The following is a 14752-nucleotide window of genomic DNA, read 5'->3' on the forward strand; positions in this document are numbered from 1 at the left end:
CAGGGCACTGTGGGGACTCTGATCTGTTGGTAACAACAAACCCCACTGAATCTCCAGCTACATCTCTCTCTTCCCTTTAAGAGTTTCCCCTGGTTCAGTAAGAGAACCAAGTTGTACTTGGCTCAAGAGAATACAAGCTTCTTTGGAATTGTAAAAATGAGATCCAGAATGAAAAAGTGGTGGTGGTGAGGTGTTGTGTATATGTGTACAGAAGAAAGAAACTATTTACAAGTTGGAAAAAAACTGCCTTATCATACATAGTTATATTTTCATATTCTCTCTTAATTCAATTATATTCTGTTTTCTGATGAATGCACTGAGTAATTTTTGAAGATTCAGTCAAATCAAATATGATATTTTCATGATTATTGCAATTCCAGACTGGCATTAGGTATTATTATAATACTATTTTTTCCTCAAACTTTATAAGGTGTTTTATGTCTTTATAAAGTTCTTTTATGTGCAGAATCTCATAATTCTCATGAAAGTTTGGTGAGGATGGTGACGTGATTTACAATTTGCAAATAACATAACTAAGGTTCACAGGGATAATGTAATTTGCCTAAAGTTAGCGAAAGAGTGAACGGTGGTCAAATCTGTTCCTCACATTTTTTTCTTCTCCACTTTCTCCTCCTCCTTTTAAAATATTTTAGGGTAAAGTTTCAAAAACACACAGTCATAACGATCACTCAAGTCAAAAAAAGAACATGATTACAGACATAGAAAATAAACATGATTACCAGCATACAAGGGGGGTGAGGGAGAGGGATAAATTAGGAGTAGGGATGAACAGATAGATACCACTATATATAAAATATATAAACACGGTTTTACTGTATAGTACAGAGAGCTATATCAATATCTTGATTAAACTATAAATGAGAAGAATCAAAGAATGTATAAATATATGCATCTGTGTATATATAACTGAATCACTTTGCTATACGCCTGAAATTAACACAATATTATAAATCAACTAGAATTTAATAAAGAATGAATTAATTTTGAAAAAATAAAAATGAAACATTGTCAGAGTCCCAGAGGCTCCTTCGATATCATCTCTGAATCATTATCCGCTCACTACCTGGTGTCTCAGATGGTAAAGAATCTGCCTACAATGTGGGAGACCTGGGTTCAGTCCCTGTGTTGGGACGATCCCCTGGGGGAGGGCATAACAACCCACTCCAGTATTCTTGCCTGGAGAATCCCATGGACAGAGGAGCCTGGTGGGCTGCAGTCCATGGGGTCGCAAACAGTCAGACACGACTGAGCGACTAAGCACACAGCACCCTCCCAAAAGTAAATGCTGTCTTTACAAATATGACAACACTTCTTTACATTTTGCCATCTAAACATTCATGTCTAGACTATGACTGTATTTGTGCTTTCCAATGTAGTACATACATTGGAAAAGACCCTGATGCTGGGAAAGGAGGAGAAGGGGGCGACAGAGGATGAGATGGTTGGATGGCATCATCAACTCAATGGATATGGGTTTGGGTGGACTCTGGGAGTTGGTGACAGACATGGAGGCCTGGCGTGCTGCGGTTCATGGTGTCGCAAAGAGTCGGATACGACTGAGCGACTGAACTGAACTGAAGTTCCATGTACTACTTAAGAAATATTTCTCTATCCTGAGATCATTAAGATATTTTCTAAATTATCCCATAGAAGTTTTATTATTTAGTCTTTCACATTTACTTCTAAAATTAATCTAGAATTTTTATTTTGTTGTTATCATGTATGATGGATTCCAATGGACACCCAATTATCTTGGGATATATTTAAAAGATTCTACAGTGCTATCTTAAAACAAAAAACAAAAATCTCAGTTATCTGCACATATGTGGATACGTTTCTAGAATTCCCATTATGATTCATAGGTTTGTTTATTTCTTCTCACATCAATATCTCACTTTTAATTATTGTAACTTTATGAAAAATGTTAATATCTGGTTACTTAGATCTCCTAACTCTGCTCTTTTTCAATATTATTTTGGATATTTGTGGTCTTGAGCATATTTGTATGCAAACTGAGAAACCATTTCCTCGGTTTTCAAAAACTTCCCCCCATACACACACACACACAAAGAAACTTAATAAAATTTTGTTTGGAATTACATTGAATCTATAAATCAGTTTGGGAAGAATTGGTATCTATATAATACTGTATCTTCTAATCCACAAACATGGTATTTTCTTTCATTTATTTACATCTTCTTTCATCTTGATCAGTAATACTTAATAGTTTTCTAAATAAAGTTCTGATACATTTTGAGTTTTTTTTAGCACAAATAATTTGATAAGAATGCTATTATAGGGCATCAAAAAGAATTCAAAATTTTATTTTTCCAAATGTCAATTGCTGGTGTATAGAATTATAATTGATTTTTAATGTTGACTATATATTCAGCAATCCTGCTAAACTCACAAATTCATATATTTAATTTATATTTTGTTTGTTTTATCATGTGATTTGTGAATAATAAAGATTTTTAATTATTTTAAAATCAGGCTTAATATCTTTTATTAGTTTTGAAAATGTTTCTTCATTATCCCTTCAAACATTATTCTGCTCCAGTTTTTCTCTATTCTTATTTTTGGTCTCCAATTTCCCATATTAAGCTTTCTCCATGTATTCTCTATACTTCATACTATCTCTTCTCTATTTGTCACTTATTTTATTACTCCATGCTCTATTCTGAACATTTCCTTCTGTTTTATCTGGCTGTTCACTAATCCTCTCTTCTGTGGCATCAAATATACTTTGTTAAATCCATCCTAATTTAGGTAATTTAAAATTTCAATTCTAATATTCTTCTTTGGATCTTTTCCAAAGCTTTTATTTCCTTTTTTCCTAGTGTCCAGTTCTCAACACTGTCCTTCACCTTCTTTCTGAGTTTTAGATTATCTATCTTCACTTAAATAATAGTCTAGCAGTTAAACTAAATTTCAAAAATATTTTGCCCAGCTTTTCAAGTAATCTTTGTTGACAAAGTTGCTCTGAGTTATTACCCAGCCATCCATTACTGGAATCAGAGTCAAGCATCACTGGATTTTTTATCTTTTCACAGCTACCTCCTTTTAGACACAATGCTTGCCATTCTTGACCTTTCATATGGCCAAGCAGATATGGTACATGTCCATTAAGCAGTTACAGAACAATAAAAGATAATTAGTGATTAAATACAAATATGAATGATATAGACGTTAAGTGCCTTTGGAGCCAAGGGAAGGCAAAACATTCTGTAATAGAATTCTATAGAAGAGAAGATATAAAGAATATTAAAAAGTGTATAGGAGGGAAGAGGGCATCTGAGTGGAACTGTCGAAATGGGAGTAAACATGAAGACAATAAGAAAAATGAGCATAGGCGGCTCCTGAATTGGGAGGGTCTTCACCCACTTGGAGGATCATTTAAAGATTTTTTTCATGTCTGGGGGGCATATAAATATGATTGGAAGTTGAAAAAATAAATTAATGAAAAAATTAAAGTTAATCTGAAAAGACTGGGGCTTTATTTGAGAACAACTATGTCAATTAATGGTTTAGAATTTTGATGAGAAGTTCTGAAACATTGATTAACATGGCAAATTAATTGCAGAAGTCTTCCTGAAAGCGATTGAAGGATTTAAGATGAAAAAATAGAAAAAAATATTAAGCAAGAACGATTTTACTTGTTATCATGGAGTCCCAGGTCCAAGGGAAGACCATATCCTAGATATCCAAGAAACAATGGTCAATAAAAGAAAATACACATCCATGCAAAAACTTGTATATGAATCTTCATAGAAACACTATTTATAATAGCCAAAAAGTAAAAACAATCCTAATGTCTATCACCCATTAAATGGATTACCAAAATGTGGTGTATGCATATAATGGAATCCTATTCCTAACTCACTCCAGTTCTTTCAATTGAAGGAAGAATAAGAAGGATCCTAAATGTGTGATATTTCTCAGCAATATCTTAAAAAGAGTAGATATTTTGATCCAGAAGTCATTAAATTTTGCAAATTAAAAAAAAAAATGTATCATTAGCTGCACCCAGAATGTCAAAGAGCATTTCACAAATCTGCTTGGGTAGAACCAAGTATACACAAATTATTAATAAAAATAGAGGACTAAGAATGAAAACTTCAAAAGACTTACATTTAACCATCTTTCAAATTAATTTAAATTTAAAAAAGAAAACTCTTGGTTCAAGTAAGATTGTGAGCTTCAAGCATATCAAGGAAGTTAAATGAGGTCAAGACTGTCTCTTTCAATGTTTCTGTACTCTGCTTTCCTCCTTGTTAACTTTATTCTTAGGTAGGCTCTTTATGCATATTGTTCTCCAGTTGTTCTAGGTTTCATTTCTCAATAAAAGAAGGTTTTCTCTCCCAAAAGTTCCTAGTAAAAAGGCCAAGAAACACTTTCATTGGCCTGAGACGATCGTAAACCAATCCTTGAATCAGTCACTAAGACCATGCTCTGATTGGCATATCTGGGTTTCATGCCTGCTCCTAAGCTCAGTGGTAGAGTCAATCACACATGAACCACATGCAGAGAGGAAGAGAGTTGCTAGATTTAGCAAATAAAAATTCAAGACGCCCAGTTAAGTTTGAGTTTTAGAAAAATAATGAAAATTGTGTCAGGATAAGTACGTCTTATACAATGTTGGGGACAGGGGCTTCCCTGGAGGAGAAATCCACCTGCAATGTAGGAGACCTGAGTTCGGTCCCTGGGTTGGGAAGATCCCCTGGAGGAGGGCATGGCAACCCACGCCAGTATTCTTGCCTGGAGAATCCCCATGGGGGGAGACTGGCGGGCTACAGCCCACGGGGTCACAGGGAGTCGGACGTGACTGAGCAACTAAGCACAACGTACAGTGCTGGGGATGTAGTTCCATGAACACGTTATTCACTGCTTCTCTGAGATTCAGATTTAACCAGGAGTTCTGTATTTATCTGACAATTCCAAAGAGGATGCTTTGATAAAGGAAAAATTGGAATGCCATTATAGAAGGGGGAATAGGTGCTCAGCAGGCAAAAATGCAAATATCTGCGAAGAATAAGCTAAAGAAGAAGCCAGTAAACAACCAACATTTCTTTTTATCCTTCTGAAGCTCTACCGTCCAGAGTAGTGAAAAATCTCTTTAGTATAGCCAAGGGATAAACAAAGATCATGCTGACAACATGCCAAATTTGCAATCCTATTATTTAAAGCATTTGGAGAAAGCATAAATTATTCCAAAATTTGTCAAAATGATTTATTCACCTACAGAGTCACTTTCTTTTTCCCTGAATGTTAAAATAAAGGGTTTTGTTTCCATAAGCCTGAAGGTTCCATGAGGTTTCAATAAAACTAAGTGTATCAATCCCCAAATGCCCATTTAACGAAAGAAATAATTCACGGAAGTACAAAGAATCACAAGTATAAGTAAGTCTCACCACTCAAAGCTCATTCAGGCAGAACCTAGAGGAGAATTTGACCATCATGATCTCCTGAATCCAGATCTGAACCCTGATCTACAAAACACAAAATTTTATTTTGGCCATTTATATAATTAAATCTCAGATCAACAGCATGATTGGAAAAATCAAGATTTGTGAGTTTTGTAACTGTAACATACTTGCATAAAGTGTTCCATAACAAAGATATTTTGCAGAGGGACAAAATATTCCAAGTGAAATAAGCTAAAAGATAAACAAATGTGATATGTATGCATACATAAAAATTCATATAGAGAAATATTTATTCTTTTTTAATTCCTATAGGAATGTAAGTATGATTTTAAGAAGAAGTGATTGTACAAGTCACAAATCTTCCATTTAGCTGATTAAAAAATTATTTTAATCAGGCTTCAGACCCCTCTCTCCACCACTCTGGACCTTCCTCCAGCATCAACCCACACCTATCCAAGTTCAGTGCCTCTCAGGAATCAACAGGACAGCTAAGAGGAGTGAGGCAGATGCCTCACGTCATGTCAACACATCTAGTTTCCATCCCTATTTGTGGTTGCCAGTTTTCCATGTATCATCCTCTCCCTCTTCTCCTCCTCTTTTCCTTTCTGCCTTCTCACACCTGTGTTTGTGAAACAACCTTAAGATCTTTTCACAAAAGCAAAGCATAGCAGCTGGGGGTTGTTTGTTTCACATACCTTCTGGCGAGTGCCGCTCCACAAATGTCCAATTTGCACTTCCATCCTGCCAATCTACAGGGAATTTTCTGCTATTTGTTGCCTTATTTGTGGACATGTCTTTGCTGTTTGGGGGTGTCTATATGGGGGTGGGGTTGATGGGAAGCAATGTGCTCTTTGGTTTCTGGGTTTCGCTATCATCACTTGTGATAGAGAGACAACGTTTAGTGGTTCAATGGAACCATACCAGCCTTCCTAACAAGAGAATAGATTGGTACTTACTAGAAACAGTGGTTTGCTACAAGGGAAACAACCAACATCCTATTTGCATCTGTGCATATCAACAATGCAATTAGGGCAAACTTCTTAGAGAATTAGATTGAGATGGTAATTAACGAATTGTGCCATGCATTTTAATGTGATCATAGAGAAGTAGATTATTTAGTACTGCCATATTCTCGCACTTTAGAATAAAATGCCCTGGGACTTTTAAATGAAAATTCCTCAAAATTGCACTGCTACTAGGAAACTGATAAAAGCAGAAACTATTTGCTTAAGACACAGTAGCTCAAAGGCTCACTACATTAAATCTCTCCAACGGAGGTGCTACTTACGGTGCTTGAATGCAGGGTATATGATGAGAGGAATTGAAGTTTAGGCCCCTAAAGCTAAAGAAATTAGGCAAAAGTACTTTCATATCCTAAATAGAAGTGGCGGGCAACTCTATCTTATATTCGCTAAGAAGTTATCAGAACTCATTAAATAATCAGCATCCCTCATTCCTATTACTCGCTTCCATTTAGAAGGGGAATGAAGATGCCTCAAGTTTGAGCATTATGGACCCAATAGCTGTGACATTCGGGAGAAGGAAATGGCAACCCACTCCAGTGTTCTTGCCTGGAGAATCCCATGGACAGAGGAGCCTGGTGGGCTGCTGTCCATGGGGTCACACAGAATCAGACACGACTGAAGTGGCTTATCATGCGTGCATGCATTGGAGAAGGAAATGGCAACCCACTCCAATATTCTTGCCTGGAGAATCCCAGGGACAGAGGAGCCTGGTGGGCTGCCGTCTATGGGGTCACACAGAATCGGACACGACTGAAGCGACTCAGCAGCAGCAGCTGTGACATTTTCCCTTTGTCCCACCCAAAGAAGAAATGGTTAGGAGAACTGCCTTATGAAGGTCTATGAAAGGCCAGATGGGAACCTGCATGCCTGCTTGGACCTTATAGTTGCCTCCATGAGCGAGGAAGTGACCTGCGTCCCTGGAGATGGGTTCGGGTTCCACCTGGTATGTTCATAAGGCCTGAGACGGCCCTAAGCTACATGTGAAAGCAGGGGCTGAGTGGGGAGAATCCCGCTCTGTGCCAGCTGGCTTGGTGGAGTGTGTTTGTAACGCTGGCTCACGCCCTCATGACTGGAACCTGACCTAAAGGGAGGCCAGCAGAGATCAGCAGATAACAGCAGGAAGAGGTTGGAAACAGGGCGTTGCTGCAGCTAGCCCGAGTGCATCATTCACATCAGGAAATTGCACAATGATTAGGTCCTAGTGGGTTTAAAAGATAGCCAGCATTTGTTTTAACCAGGTACGCTGAGACACAAAGACACAGAAATGATTGCTATGAAGAAAGAAGTTTATTATACACACAGATCCCTAGAAACATGAAGTGTGACAAGCCACACAAAGGGGCCCCTTGGGGAAGCACCAGGGTGAGTCAAGGGCAGAGGGAACAAAGGGAAAATGTCACCAGGGCCTTTACTATGGTTTCCACAGGAAGGAGGATGTGAAGGTGGCTAAGCAGGCTTAGGATAGACTAGTTTCAATAATTGCAGCAGGTTCTAACAGAGTTTTGTCAAGAGAACATACTGGTCATAGGAAACAACCTTTTCTAACAACCCAAGAGACAATTATACACAAGGACATCACCAGATGGTCAATACCGAAATCAGGTTGATTGCATTCTTTGCAGCTAAAGATGATGAAGTTCTGTAGAATCAGTGAAAATAAAACCTGAAGCTGACTGTGACTCAAATCATGAGCTCCTTATTGCAAAATTCAGGCTTAAATCAAAGAAAGTATGGATACTAATAGGCCATTCAGGTATAACCTAAATCAAATCCTTTATGAGTATACAATGGAAGTGACAAAGAGATTCAAGGCATTAGATCTGATAGAGTGCCTGAAGAACTATGGACAGAGGTTCATGACATTGTACAGGAGGCAGTGACCAAACCATTCCAAAGAAAAAAATGCAAGAAGGCAAACAGGTTGTCTGAGAAGGCTTTACAAATAGCTGGGGGAACAGAGGAAGTGAAAGGCAAGGGAGAAAAGGGAAGATATACCCAACTGAATGCAGAGTTCCAGAGAATAGCAGGGAGAGATAAGAAGGCCTTCTTAAATGAACAATGCAAAGAAATAGAGGAAAACAGTAGAATGGGAAAGAGAGAATTCTTCAAGAAAACTGAAGATATCAAGAGAATATTTCATGGAAAGATAGGCACAGTAAGGACACATAGAAATGGTAAGGACTTAACAGAAGCAGAAGAGATTAAGAAGAGGTGGCAAGAATACACAGAACTATATAAAAAGGTCCTAATGACCCAGATATCCTTGATGGTGTGATTACTCACCTAGAACCAGACACCTGGAGTGTGAAGTCAAGTGGGCCTTAGAAAGCATTACTATGAACAAAGCTAGTGGAGGTGATGGAATCCCTGCTGAGCTTTTTAAAATCCTAAAAGATGATGCTATTAAAGTGTTGCATTCAATATGTCAACAAATTTGGAAAACTCACCAGTGACCACAGGAATGGAAAAGGTCAGTTTTCATTCTAATCCCCAAAAAGGACAATGCCAAAGACTGTTCAAAATACCATACAAAATACCATGCTCATTTCACATGCTAACAAGGTTATACTCCTTCAAGTTAGGCTTCAGCAGTATGTGAACTGGAAACTTCCAGATATACAAGCTGGGTTTTAAAGCACCTGAGGAACCAAAGAGGTAGAGTAACCAGAGATCAAATCGCCAACATCTGCTGAATGATAGAGAAAGCAAGAGAATTTCAGAAAAACACCTACTTCTGCATCATTGACTATGCTAATGTCTTCGAGTCTGTGGATCACAACAAACTATGGAAAATTCTTAAAGAGATGGGAATACCAGACCACCTTACCTGTCTCCCTAGAATCCTGTTTGTGGGTCAAGAAGCAACCATTAGAGGTCATGGAACAATGGTCATGGAAAAAGGGCTGGTTCCAAATTGGGAAAGGAGTACGTCAAGGCTGTATATTGTCAGCCTGCTTATTTAACTTATACGCAGAGTACATCATGCAAAATGCCAACTGTATGAAGCAGAAACAGCTCCTGGAATCAAGATAACCAGGAGAAATATCAACAACCTCAGATATGCGGATGATGCCAACTCTAATGGCAGAAAGTGAAGAGGAACTGAAGAGCCTCTTCATGAGGGTGAAAGAGGATGTGAGAGCTGGACCATAAAGAAGGCATGTTCAGCACAATTACAGCAATGCCTGGTACATGGTTAGATCTCAATATATATATCACCATTAGCATCATCGTCATTATTAGAGGGAAGACTCGTTTTAATCCAATAACTCATGCTAATCCAATAAGACATGATTGTAAAATCCCACACTGAGATAAAAAGAATAAATACCAACTCATGAGAGCGTGTAGCAAAGAAACCTGACTGAGTCAGAGAGAAGGCAGAGGAAAGAGGCAGTGGTTTTATCACAGAAAGCTTACTTGAGTAAGTAACGCTTAAGCTGAGCTGAGAGAAGTGATATGTCAATCAGCAGCATTTTGCTTGGGAGCAGATTCAGCAAACAGGTTTAAATAAAAGTCACTGATTCAAGGAGTTGAGAAATCTAAGCCAGGCCAGGCTTCAAGTAGGGTTGGGTCCAGGGAATTTGTCTATCATCTGACTTCTGTTATCTTCTATGTTGGCTTCATTTTTCCAGAAGATCCCAGAATTCTCAGAAAGATCAAAAACAGTTCCATATTTACCTTCAACCATGCCTGCTACCTGAATAAGAGAAGCCTTCTCACTGCCAATGATTCCAACATCAGTCTCAGGAATAAGCCCCATGGCCTTCCCCAAGTGAATTGCTGAGACCAGAAAAATCAAATGTCGTGTGGCCAGGTCTGAACTCTGTTCTACCTGAAGCAAGGACTGTCCGAGAGGGAGAGAGAGCTCTCCTAGGAGAAAGAAGAGAAACTGTTACTGAAGAAGGTTATGGGTTCTAGGCAAGCAAGAGCACCCGCTGTACTACAAATAACCAAGTCCGTATGTTTGGAAGATCACCTCATTCAAGGGGAGCAACACACGCAGAAGAGCAAAAACCAGTGTCCAGGCTTCTTTATCCCCCACTCTTGTCTCTCTCTGCCTTCAGCACCTTCAGTGTAGTTTCTATTGATGGTCGTGATCTTCGGATGATTGTAGAAAAGGAAGTACCAACTTTAGCCATATTCAAACACCCCTGAGCAAGGGCAGTCTTGGTAATTTAAATACATCCTGTCTCCCCAGGACAGAGTCAAGTGGTGAGGAGAAGATCTTCCTCTCATGATACCTGTTCAACTACATGACTTTATTTCAGAGGGTAAAATGTCTATGGGACGCTGATTAAGTTCAGCAAATCAGCTCAAACTAGCTTTTAGAAAAGTAAAAGAGGAACTAATGAATTCTATAGTTAGGGGAAATTCCTCTCAGACTCCCATAAATTGCTGCCTTCTGTTGCTAGTGTTACGATTTTTATCTTAATTGTGCCATCATGAATTTTTAAATCGAGACCTGAAGGAGGCTCTTTTCAGGGACTGATGTTATTTTATCCTGGTTGATGGCACAAGATGCGCTAGAGAATTCATCAACTCTTTGTGACCTGTTGTATGTGTTCATTGTTGGAGGAAACCTTGCTTCTGGACTGGCACAGTGCAGGCAGGACTTCTACCTGGCCTGTGTTGATGGGTTGGCAGAAGGAAAGTTAATCACTGGGTCAAGAGTGAAGGTGGATTTAGCCCTTGGATCCTCCTCCTACCTTAAAATTTTGTCCCCATTTTTCCATATTAAAAGAATTTGTAAAATAATGGCCAATGAATTCAGCCTATGGGTAAATTGATTGACCTGCATTGTGCATGGCACACTGCCTCCAGTTTGCTACTTATCTGATGAGAAGAGGGAAAGAAAGGATAACTTATAAAACAAATTAATATGTTAAATTAAAGTAAATAAAACAAGGAGGCCATTAGATAGAGGTAGCTCTAATTTCTTGGCAACCTAAGTTTGCAAACCAAAACTCAAGTCAGAGTCAACTCCTATAAAAGCACTCATATTAAAAAAAAGAAGAAAGAAAGAAAGAAAAATAACCCTAAATAAGAAACAGCCAATCACAAAGAGCCACCTAAGCTTTCCCAGATTAGACAACTGCTTAAGTGACAGCCCATCAAATGATGTGTCTACTTTGTTGGCTTCATGGGGTGCTCTATGAAACCCTTTCTCTTGGCTTCTATGGATAGAGTGCTCTTGAGCACTTTGTTTTGGCACTGCCCAATTTGAATCCAACTTTGTTCAAATAAACTCTTGAAAAATTCAGTGTACCTTTAGTTTATCTTTTGGCACTTGAAGTTATCAAGTTACTGTGCAAAAAAAATTTTTAAGGCAGATTCTATGAAATTTCTGCAAGTCACAGCAATTGCCAATTCTTCCTGAAGGATTCCATGCAAATGAGTCCAGTTAAAACAAAAAGAACTTATCAGAAAGTAGATGGTGTGAAGTCTTCTGAACCCAAGGGAACTGCTTAAGAGAGGGCGTCAACCTAGAGGGGTGTGGTTGGGAGGGAGATGGGAGGGAGGTTCAAAAGGGTGGGGATATAAGGTTCAAAAGGGAGGCTGATTCATGTTGAGGTTTGACAGAAAACAACAAAATTCTATAAAGCTATTATGCTTCAATTAAAAAATCAATAATTTTTTTTTAAAAAAAGAGAGGGCATCAAACACCAAATGTCTATGCTGTGTCTCATAGAATTCAGAGTAGTGCCATTGACAGTAATAGAGGGGCTCCGGGTAGGCAGCCATGGTTAAATGAAGCTGGAGGTGTGGGATCCAAATGTCAGATTTGCATGAGGAGCAATGTGGGAACAACTTGTAAATCTCTTTATGCAATTCCATATTGTACATATCTGTTCTATCTGGTTAGTGAAGGAAGCTGTACTCTCTTCATCTTCACAGAGGGGAAAAGGCAGTGATAGCCTGCGGTTTTTTGCTTACAACATTGTAATGCAAACTAAAGAGGTACATTAACCCTGAGTATCAATACTAACCATATGTTGGGCTCTGACCAAGAGGATACACTGAAAGAACTCTCTTAGCAGTCACCAAAAACTTTAGGGTGAATCCTTATATCTACTCCACAAAAGAAAGACTCAAGAAGTCTGAGTTTTTGAGCAAAACCTGAGATTTGGCAAACTACATCATTAATTTGCTCTAAGTAACACAATAAATAGCAAGCAAGAGGGAAAGGGGTGTTGTATAGGAAAGGATGGAAAGGAAAATGAAACATTAGAGGTAGAAAAAAGAGAAACAGAACCAAGGACCTTCAGAACAAGCGTTATTCAAAGTATTATTCTGATAGATTTCACTCAGAAGCTCAGTGATCTAGAAATTCAGTGATACAGAGATTTATTGCTAATTTTTAACTAATTTATTGATTAACATTTTTGGCATTGGCTCTACATCATTCGACCTTGAAGATGAGTAGACAAAATGATAGGAATGGCACCTGGCACTGTGGTCATTGTTGTGCAGAGTAGCTCGAGCTGGTCCCACGGCTACAGTCAGGGCCTGTTCCCCGACATAATCCTATCAGACCTCATTTTGCTTATCAATAGCAATATCCATGCTTCTTAAATATCAAATATTTGCTATATCCAAAAAGCAAATATCTGATCCAAACTTAATGCAGCTAATAAGCGAATCAGATATCCCTGGAAAGCAATTATTTTTAAACAGCCATAGCTATTTTTATTACATGGACATTTAGGTTCCCTCTTTCCACATTTAGCTTCTAAAGAGAGATGTTAGGATCAAAAGAAAAATGTAGCATGGGTTTCCTGACAGCTTAAAAGAGATTTTAACAATTCAGGTTATGAAGTGAGAACAGAATCACTGTAGGGGCTTAGTCTTACCAGAAGTTATGTGGAGATGCCACTGCTATTGTTTTTAATAATAGAAAAGAGACTTGGGATTTTTTTCTCCGAGTTTTCTTTTCCCCTTTGTCATGGGCAAATGGTTTTATAAGCTGCAAGTACCTGAAATGTACTTAAACACTGCTGGAACATGTACAAGTCGGAAAACTTCACGTGTATCATATGCTTTCCATCTGTAAAATGAGTTCAGCAGTGTTGTGTGACCTGGAATCCCAGTGAATAGCTTCTTGTACTATTCCCAGAAATGGTTGAAAAACTGTACAGATTAGATCACATATCTAATTCTTATGACAAAACTCTAAAACAAGCTTTTAATTTCTGAATCCCCTCTGATTATTACCCTCCTTCTGCCCCTTATCATTTACTGACTCACTCTATCTCATTTCCTGTCCTTCTTTCCTTTATTCATACATCATTTCTTACCACTGACTTTCTCTCTCAACGTACTTTCTGTATTTCTACTCTTTCTTCTTTTCCTTCCCCCTTTAATTTGATCGTCTGCTATTCATCCCTCACTCAGATGAGCAGACCTTTACATAGGTAGTGTGCTGTGTGTGCTCAGATGCTCAGCTGTGTCCCACTCTTTGCGACCCCGTGGACTGTAGGCCACTAGGCTCCTCTGTCTATAGGATTCTCCCGGCGAGAATATTGGAGTGGGCTGCCATTTCCTCCTCCAGGGGATCTTCCTGACCCAGGGATAGAACCTGCATCTCTTATGTCTCCTACATTAGCAGCCAGATCCTTACCACTAGCACCACCGTATATCACATACACACAAATAATGTGTCTATGTTTGAAATACTGATTCTATTTATGAAATAAGCATTCTAGTCCTGACTTAATTTTACATAGTAGATGAATTTCAAATATTACATTCTCTACTAAAAAAAAGAGTAAAGACTTCAGTATCAACTACATTGAGAGAAAGGGGCAGTCTGTGTGTGTGTGTGTGTGTGTGTGTGTGTGTGTGTGTGTATGTGTGTAAGTGAGTGTATGTGTGAAAGAATCTAATGACTTTTTCCCATTGAATTATTTTTCCCAAGAACAGATGATGGTGAATACAGGTTGGGGGAGGAGAAGAAGAGAGAGAGAGAGAGGAAGAGAGAGATTAAATTCAGCAGAATATCCTGTGTATCTTATACCAGTATTTTAAAAATATATGCTAAATTTTCATAAAGCTGGGGAGTGCCCAGTTTTCCAGTCACACATTAAGTACTATGTTGGTATTGATGATGACCTGATTTATATTTTCACTCCATTTGAAATTTTTCACTTTTTCTTTTAATTATTTATGCTTAAATATTGAGTATCTGAATTATACCATGATTCAAATTATGCCATAAGCCACTATGTATTAAAATTATTCAGAACATAAACTAACAGAGTAGCTATTTAATACATGCAT

Source organism: Muntiacus reevesi, chromosome 12 (genome assembly GCF_963930625.1).
Source record: "Muntiacus reevesi chromosome 12, mMunRee1.1, whole genome shotgun sequence".
NCBI lineage: Eukaryota > Metazoa > Chordata > Mammalia > Artiodactyla > Cervidae > Muntiacus > Muntiacus reevesi.